Below are 10702 nucleotides of genomic sequence, written 5' to 3' on the forward strand. Positions count from 1 at the left end.
GGAAAAGTACCTGATGGGCTCCGTTACAAGCATCGAATTGATGAAAGTGTGTTTATATATTCAGTTCAGCAAAGCTAAAGGAAAATGGTTCGATGGATCCGACATCCCGAATCCCGGCGATACACATGAATTCCGGAGGACTTGTCATGACATACATCATTTCAAATTAGTGGAAAATGGAGTTATGTTCAACCTGACTGAGATCGTTCGCGGGTAAACTAGCAGTAATCTTGACGACCTCTTTAGTATCATTTTCATATGCTTGCTTAAATATTACTTTCCAAAAGGGTATACAAGGATAATACACTGGAGTTTCGGTTACACCTAATACGAAGAGAGGACGAAACATACGTAATAGATCAACAACTCAGTGAGAGCAAATTTGTATCATATGAATTATAAATATGATCAATAACGTGACACGCACATAACACAAGTAGAAATAGTTCCCATTGAATTTATTTTGTAATAATTCTAAACCGTTTTTCATAATTTTTTATCCCAAGCGAGACGCCATCGCACCAAATCGCAATTTCAATATTTATTTTATTTTTTAATAAAACTTGATAATGACGTCAAGCGGTACCTATGCTACAAAATTTATCTGAATGATTTCATTTATAAACAATGTCCATTCAAACTCGAATCAAATTTGCATCGACGTACCATATTATACCTCTGATGGTGTAGAAATATTACTTGCTTTGTATTCTCAACATTGCTGGACATAACCGATTATTGTTCTTTTAGAACCTGCGTTTGTGGCAAAATCGAGGAAGTTGTATTCTGACACCCCGGGTGGTGACGCAACCGGTGATGATATAGAGACGTGTAAGTAGAAATTGTTGCGCTGATTATGATTATTTTTCACTAATAAATCCCAAGACTTTCCGCTAATATATAAAAAAATCCAAATAATGATATTTTATTGAGTATTTTCATCCTTCCAATTTGCAATATTAGGAACAAGCTTCACATTATTAGCACTCGCCTATAACAATCATTTCAGATGCAAACAACCTATTCCGAGGAGAGTATTTCTTCATGACAGATTACGACACCTATTTGTTCATGGGGTTCTGCACACCAATAGGTAAATATAATAGTGTTACATTGTGATATATAAAATCAGTACATGCAATATTATAGCAATAACATTTTTCATGATTAATGGGATATTCACACTTCAAAACCCTAGCCCCGACTGTAAAGGGAATTTATAATATGTGGAATGCATTTGCCAGTCACAACCAAAAAACAAGTATAGGATGGGAAGATATGTGCTTTGCCCGACAGAAATAAATTTGATTGAGATATACTTTTTTACGGTGTATTCACTCCATCAAGTGTTGTATGTTGATTCGTTATTTTATCTTTACAAAACAAACTCACTACATCAAACTATATTTACATATAAAGGGTGTCTGATATGTCTTTATTGGTGAATTTGTTACTATCAATACCGCAACTAAGCCAAGGGTTGGCGTCCACAAAGTCAACAAACAAATATGCACGTTTCCTTCGCAGATTCAAAAAATTGAAACTCCTACCTACGTAAATTTTTTGCTATATATATATATATATATATAGCCTAATTCACAAATGTTCACTTTTTATATGAATTATTTGTTGGTTTGATTTACACTTGCAAATAAATATTACATCATGCTGCAATTCAACTATTCGGATCTTGATAGTTAGAATTGTTTGTGATTAGCAGCTGTGCAATTATAAAGTTAAACCTAACTTACAATAGTTTAACTTAACAAGCATCGCTGCCAATTTATATATATATATATTGTATATCGGCGATATGACGAACTCCAAAACATACATGGCTGTAGGCCTCCCTCCAATAGATCATACTTTATATCAGAATGAGGGACCTTCCAATTTTCAACAAAATAAACCACGAATTGGCAAAATTAACGCGGACGAAAGGCTTCACGCTCAGTGAATTGAAAACCATGTTCTAATGCAGGGGTCGGCAAACTTGGCCCACGAGCTAATTTGTTGCAGCCCTCGAACGACCCGAAATTTTATACATAAAATAAAATTCGATTCTAAATTTATTACTATCTCTACGCGGATTTCTGTGGTATTAAGTGCTGCTATACAGCGCCTGTTTTTTAAAAATGTCTGGGAAACGGAGGGAGTTCGCAACATAACAGTCTATTAACATAAAAATATATATATATACCGTACACACGATATCAACACGGACACTTTAGTCCGCGACAATAGTAAATCAAGTACAGTTAAGTTGACACAGTACATTCAAATAAAAAAAAAAATTGGTCACTACTAGTGGACAGCAACGATAGCCTTGTGTTGTACAGATTAAGGTTGAAAAACTAAAATATTCCTTACCATGGCAACGGATTGTACAGGAATAGTGCGAATGAAATTCACGTGTATGCCATATGCAGTTTTCATAAACCCTAGAATCTTGTATTACATTTGTGGTTTTGGCAGTACATCAACCTCCATACAGATCTAACAAAAAATTTGTGACGTCATGTATCTCTATCCTCATTCAAAATATTGCACCATATGACAACCGCGGCTACACGAATGTATTGAATTCTATTTGGGCAAAGTGTTGTCCTGCTCTTCTTTTGAGCAGTGTTTTCATAACTTAAATCGATTCAAAAGTTATTGGCCGATTTTGTATATGTTATGTATTGACTTTTCATATATTTTAAGTTTCCACTAGTTGACGTTGTTCCCCTATTGCATCATTCTTGTAGAGCCTTGTGTGATATTAGTGATTCAGTACACTGTTCTGAGTTTGCTTGCTGAGCGGTGTTATTGTTTGTTTTCATTAAATTGATGTTTCTGTCAAGTTGGATTCTTGTATAGTTCATTAGGCAGTGCCAGGGACACAACAGTATCCTATATGTTAAATGTGTTGTTCGTTTTAACTGTAGACGGGCGTACTTGTATGTTTTTAACTTTGTCTTAAGGCTAAAGCTATGCTCGTATTCTGGGTATCTCTGCATTTTGTTTATCCTTTTGTTGTAATATTTTATGTTGTTTTATTTTACCAGAAGTAAATTGATTGGTTGATTCTGAAGACCCACGCTGAGTGTCATTTGAGTAAGTTTTGGCAACTCTAATCGTCAGCTATTAGTAGGGTGACCATATTTCTATTCCCTGGAAGGAGGACATATTGTTTGGTAGAACCATATCTCACCTATTATATATCCACTAAATTTTCTAGGATTAAAAATAGAAGTGACAATAGACGATGTGACGACAATGAGTTAATGCATTTTTGTCTTTATTGAAAAAAAAAAACATGTGCGGAATAATCGATTTGTCCTTAGACCACGAGTATTTGGAAGTTCCTCTAATCCTAATCAACATTGCTGGGTTATTTTTTGCAATATCGTAAAACTGGCTTCAAGAACTGTCGTTAAAATTGTAAACTAAAGTTATTATGCTAGCAACAGACTCAAATAGGAAGTTTTCGCGTTCCTTCGACCATTGTGGTTGCATTAAAGAGAAAATGCGCTCAACGTTGGCGTTATGCGCAATATGCTGAAGTAATATTGTGCGATCTTTATCAGTTCGCTGTTAAAGTCGCTGGTGCTGCAGGATTTGAAATATTCTGTCCATCTTTCATGTGCCATAAGCTTACAGAAGGAAACTGAATTGGATTGAAGTTGCTTTTCTACGAACTTGCATAAGTTTTGGAATTGGCCGAATTACTTGACTTCATCAATCGAAACATTTTTCGCAAGCAGATACTCAACGCACGGTTCAACAATTCTCCACTCGGTGTTTTGAATCAGAAGCATCCAGTCAACGCATTTGAATTCCTTAAACGAAGCTGTCCATTTTTCGAGGTATTGTACGCATGACTCGTACAACAAAGCCACATCTGAGAGAAATACATCACATTCGCGGCCATTTCATTCGTCTCTGAGTCTACGCAATTCAGATTTAATTTGGATTTGTATGAACATGTGTTTTTTTTTCTTCAATCGTAGATTTAACAGTGTTAAGACAAGCTTTGATTTTAATAATTGAGGCCTCTGAGTGTTCAATATGCCTAATTTGGTCATTAAACACTGCAACAAACGATTGCAAATGTTTTAAATACAACTCACTCACAGGATTTTCATGAAATCTTTTTAGAGCAACAGGTGGCTTTTCAATAGACCGGAAATATTATTGCAAGGCAAGGTACAACTGAATCATTCTAGATAAACTTGGATAAAGTGATAGCCATCTGGTCACGCATTGGGAAAGCAGTTTTTTGATACTGTGTATCCACAAAGTTACAATCCTTTAGTTCTTCTGTGCGTACAGTGTATATGCTGAAATATTGGTACGTTTTGTAAATAATATTTTCCACATCAATGCTCGTCTGATTGGTGCCATGGTGTAAACAGTTATTCAAAACATGTGCAGGGCATCCTACCCCAATCGAATTTGGCAGGTCGATTTGCAATCGAAAAAATACGTTATTGCCCTTTCTAAAAGCCAATCCGCCAAAGTTAGTATTACAGTTATCGGCAGTAAATGAAACACATTCCTCAAACAGGTTCATTTTGGTCGAAGTTTCTTTAATTTCATTCGCAATTGTTGAAGATTTCTCATTCGTGGTACTTTTAACTTCAAGCAACTTAGACTGCAACCCACCATTTTTCTAGTCATAATATTGTACAACTATCGTGAAAAGTTTTGTAGCCTTATGATTACTGCCGTCTGTCGCTATTCCGAGATACAAAATAGCAAGTTGTTGAATATTATTTGTGGCATGTTGAACAGTCATCGAGGCTAGAATATTATTCACAATAGTTTCAACTTTCGTCCGAGCACAAGAATATTTTTTTTGAAATATTTGAATCTGGAAAAATCTTCTTTATTAGATTTGACGTACAATCGTTAGATCTGTAACTCTGGTGATGTTTCACACAGAGAAACGCCATTGTAGCTTCGGCTAATGATGATTACAAGTCTCTAATTACTTTTTTTTAACACATCAAAAATTGTTGGTTATATCAGAGCCATTATATAACTAGTCTGGAAGGCCGTATACTGATCTGTTGTTCACAGCGTCATCTAGTGTTGGCGTGGATAATTCATAACCACAGCGTCTTCGGCAGTATATTTTAGGCTGCTCGCTGTTAACTCTTCAATTAACGGTATTCAAAGTTCGAATGAAAATGGATTTATCTGAGGAAGAAATGCTTGAATTTTTTGATGACGTGAGTTACATAGTACTGATTGCTTATTAAAATAGGTTTTGATCCTGAAAGAAGGAATAGTAAGAGTTTATATTACCGTAGTTTAATATATGAAAGTAGAGACCGTTTTTGTTTTGCTAAAAATTTGGTCAGTATTTTTACATCACATTTGTTTTGCTTTATTCAAGCACTTAGGCACTGTTTTAGACCCGATTTTATATATTTCACAGCTTGATGACGAGATAGAAGGAAAATGGGGCATATCTGTAGTAGAAATCGACTACGGAAATGTTGATTGCAAGAAGACACTGCAGACTGCATTGAATGATTTGATCATCACATTAAATTAGGAATCAACACTATGGGCAGATGTTATAGCGGATATGATGGAAAATCCTAGGGAAGAATCCAGAAGTAAAATGACAGCTAAATACATTGAAAAATTGCAAAAGCCATATTCGAACAATTCTGAACTCTCTCATTTGGACCTAAAACGCATAATCAAAACTGCAGCACCAAAAATTATAAAAGAAGCATTTGAAGTAACTGAACCATCCATGCAAACGTCAATAACCAAAGGCGACAAAATGATGATTGATGACCTAGCTGGGGGATTGCTAAAACGGGGAATATAGCGTCTAGGTGGAGAAGGTACTTTCTGGTGCCAAAACCAAGCTTCGAGGCGTGATCTTCCCAATTGCTTTGAAGAGCGCAATAGAGATGGTCTCATATCAACATCCGAAACATTTGTTCTCTTCCTAATCTCTGTGGAACGCGAATTCCGGTCTCAAGTATGCAAAAGGGCAGGGGCGGATTAAGCCCCTTTGGTGCCCTAAGCACTGAAGACTTTAGTGCCCCCTCATGTGTAATTTAATTATAAAAACAATAAACCACATAAGTGTATTATCCATTAAAAATAATCACAACCAACAGTAAATAAACAACTTTTACGAACATTTTTAGGTGTCGCTGCCTGAAGACCGTATGAGGTCCCTCGCGACTCCTGTCACACAACTTAAGTTAAGTTCATATTGTGTTTGAAATTTTTTTTTTTTTCCTATGATACGTTTATTTTGTGCTGACGAATAAAATGATGATTGATGATTGATGATTTTAACTCTTATATATAGCCGATATATATATCGGCCGTTTACTGCCGATAATATATATATGCAAACACGCAATATCGGGCCGATATATCGGTTGAGCTCTAATTCTGAGGAAGTGTGACAATAAAGATTCATGCCTCCAGTCTCAACGTGAATCGAAATGCCATAGGATACAAGTCACAACTGTAGTTTGAAATTTTACCGGTACCTAGTAGTCTACCTCAGAGTGGTTCAAGGTTGCTAGGTTGAAGGACCGCAAAAACTTTTGAGGAGGTCTCGCGGGCCGCAAGTCGGAGAAAACCCAAAAGTGATCAAAATACCGCGAGTTTACTTACTTTAAATTTAATAAACAACGAAAGTTTACCGTTCTAATCAGACTATTATTATGTTGCATGGTTGGCGTCCGTTTAAAGAAGATATTTAAAGCCTTCAGTTATTTTAAATTTAATTCCCGAGAATTACCGTTGTATTTTGCGCATCTCGCGTTCAATGTCGCTTCAAATTATATTCTTTCGTGACAGATATTACTTGAAATCAAACCAGACACTGCGTGATGGGCAAGGAAATACATTTCCGCCGTGTTCTCTTATGTCACCTTTCTTGAGACACTCATTTTATTACGAATTGTTATATTAAGTAATTTAAAAACAGCGTGAGCAAGCTTAGTGACATCGTCAAATACCAACCAAGTCAGTCTATTCTATTCAATTAAAGAGTCCAGCTGCACACTAACACAAATGTATTTCTGTAACGTTTCGTCCGACCAGAGTCAGACTTCCCCAGACAAGCAGTTTACAACAATCAATCGTTGATGTAAACTGCTTGTCTGAGGAAGTCTGACTCTGGTCGGACGATACGTTACAGAAATACATTTGTGTTAGTTTGCAGCTGGACTCTTTAATTGAATAGAATAGTCATGTTTATTCCAGCTACAGTATCCTTGCAGTATACGCATACGGATCCACTAGCATAAAGGCATAGAGAAAAGATAGGAAGTTAGTCTCGCGCAACCCAACTCAAATTCAAGTCAGTCTAAGTTGGTTTTCGGGACCTAGCTAAAAAAAACTGGATTACGCAGCGTTATGTCGGCTCTGCGTTTCGTCACTACTGTCACATGGCCGACGCTTGTAAACAGAGGAGTGTTTTTACTAAAATAAAGGCACAAAGCGTTAGAAAAAGGGTTTGAATTTCGGGATCCCAACCCCAGTTGGAATATCTAAAAAAAAAAACTCAAAAACGTTACTCCATTAGATACAAATATACGCTAAAATTATTCTGTGAGCCGCACGGAATGTATCAGCATCACAGAGTTTGGACCACCCTGGTCTACCTTATCAAGAAACTCCCGACTTTGCTGACCAATATATCCTTGAAATGCGATCGTGGAACCGCCACATAGGGTAAATAGTTCATTGGTCTAATTGTTGAAGAGAATAGAAATTTTTTCAAAATAAAAGTGTGACAACAAGGTGAATACTAAAAAGAAAAAACAACAACAATTTAGGAAAACGACTCATAGGCCCATTTCGTGTCCAATAAATACGTTTCAGTGTTAATTTTTAGTAAAGAAGGGTAATATGATACTAGAAGACAAAAAATAAGCGAATATTTCGAAGTTTGAGTCGCCTGGTGAACTCGTAATATTTTAATAAACACCGATAAACTATATAAAATTCTTCTCTAAAATTTCTGTGGTGTCCCTCTTCGCTTGGTCCCAACACGTGCCTATATTGTTTAATGGTTAATCCGGCGCTGCTTAGATGTGATGTCACATTCAAATCAATTAAAGTATTCCTGGCGCCAAGAAGATCTTCCGCTGTTGGATATATGATGTTGGTGTATACACTCCGATTCATCGAATACCTGAAAAATTTGAGACTATGTTATAAATAGCTTTGTATTTCAAAAATAAGTATTATAGTGAATATTGGTATGAACTAATCACGGCGCCACGGTTTCAGTTTTGAGACCTTATTTTACACACTTTGGAATTATTCATTTTATATGATTAGGGCATCATTTATTTTGTGCTGAAAAAGTATTATAGTTTTATTTCATTTAATGCGTTTGATGTTTCCGCTCTAAACTTGCGGTTGTATGCAAAGTAAAAGTTAATTTGTTTTCTGCACTTGTTACACTTCAAAAATTACCTTCAAATTTATTACAATCAACAGTCAGGATAAATAAACAAGAGAGTTATGCTCAAATATATAGACACGTTACGCTGAAATTCACTGTGGTACGGTACGGTAACTTACCAGCAGGCTTGACCACGGAACCTGTTCGTTGATCAAGTGATCGATATATGTTTGCGGAATCGCCACATGCTGGCAAATTCTGATGACGTCATAGGTCAAAATAAAAACGAATCTCATAAAGCTCACAAGAATATTTGAAATTAATAAAAGTAATAACCTTCTAGAAAAAAATTCCATCTTTAACTACTAAAAATTTCAAAGCAATTGGTCCAGTAAGCAAAGAGAAAAGCGACTTTTTAAAAACGTGTCAAAGAACAAGAACAGGAACAATAAGAACAACGACTATATTGCGGAAACTGGCTGTAATCCAATCACAATGTTTGGTTGCATTAAAAAGTACTCCTATTATAGCGTTACAATCCCAGTGTAACGAAATGCCTTTACATATTATACATCCAATCACAATGTTTGGTTGCATTAAAAAGTACTCCTATTATAGCGTTACAATCCCAGTGTAACGAAATGCCTTTACATATTATACATCCAATCACAATGTTTGGTTGCATTAAAAAGTACTCCTATTATAGCGTTACAATCCCAGTGTAACGAAATGCCTTTACATATTATACATCCAATCACAATGTTTGGTTGCATTAGAAAGTACTCCTATTATAGCGTTACAACCCCAGTGTAACGAAATGCCTTTACATAATATACATCCAATCACAATGTTTGGTTGCATTAAAAAGTACTCCTATTATAGCGTTACAATCCCAGTGGAACGAAATGCCTTTACATATTATACATCCAATCACAATGTTTGGTTGCATTAAAAAGTACTCCTATTATAGCATTACAATCCCAGTGTAACGAAATGCCTTTACACATTATACATTATAGAAAATGTCTACATTACAAATGCAGAATTATTCTTTATGACAGCGAAATTACAGCACAATTATTCAAACAATCGTAGGAAGAATATTTTCCTGGCAAACCGTCGTTTGCAACGTTTATTATGAAAACAACCAACAGCTTTTTTACCGACTTCTCTGTTGCAAAAGATGGCAATTTCAAGATTCCTCCCTGGATAATGAAGCCACCGCAAATTGATACATCGTTAACGATTCATGGTACAACATGTTCACCAACAATACTTCAAACGCCATTTCTTGACCATACGCACGAAAGATATCGAGACTATGTACAAGTATTTACTGACGGTTCGAAAAATCCATTTGGCGTAGGTGCTGCATATTATGTGCCTCAAGCGAAAATGGAGAAAAAACTGAAATTACATCGTGAAAAGTATAAATATTCCGTGGCAAAAAAAAGTTTGGAAAGCGCTAGCTTAGGGTAGGGATAGCGGGAGGAAGCCGCCAGCAATCATCTGGTACTAAATTATCCCCTACTAGATTTGAACCTGCAAATCCAAGCGGGGTAATCTTAGGTTAGAAATCAAGCGCAGTCCTAAGGCTTAGCACAATGCGCCACTCAACGCGAACGTAGTCAACTGCAGTGCACTGACATAGATACTAAACACATTAATATACGTCTATACCCTTACGCTGGATGACAAAATCTCAGGTTTGTTCTTTATGGCCGTACATACCTGTATCATGATCGCTTTTTACCAAGAAGTCTACTGTAGAGACAGACTCAAAGTGCTTCATACAGAACTAGAGTCTCCATTAACTATTCGTTTATTCAAAATGACGTTAATAAAATTTAAGAAGCATCAAATACATCCGAGTTATAAAAATAGAGTAATTTCAAATCACTCATTAATATTAATCGGTAAGTAACACATTGTTTTTGTTACGTTCTTATTGTGGGGCTCCGTAAATAACAGGCTATCTCTTCACGAGCACCATAACACCAAATATGTGAATCAGTCGTTGTCGTCGGTATGCACTTGTATTGAGCAGTCAATTACCGTATTTACTTCACATAGAACCGTGATTAATGCTGTTGCTGATGTTATGTCTCTGCCGTTTGGTTTGGGCGGAGAAATTACCTTTACTGTAGGGGTAGGCATCGAAACAACGTCACATTGTGACTCCACCTTTAGGGACATCGCCGGCACGTTATTTTATGAAAACATTCTTGTCTGCGAAAGTCAATGAGCTAAGATTTGTACGTCAATTTAGAGAATGCATTGATATAACGCTAAACACGCCGTTTTTCTTCCATTGAG

This window comes from Styela clava, chromosome 15 (genome assembly GCF_964204865.1).
Source record: "Styela clava chromosome 15, kaStyClav1.hap1.2, whole genome shotgun sequence".
NCBI lineage: Eukaryota > Metazoa > Chordata > Ascidiacea > Stolidobranchia > Styelidae > Styela > Styela clava.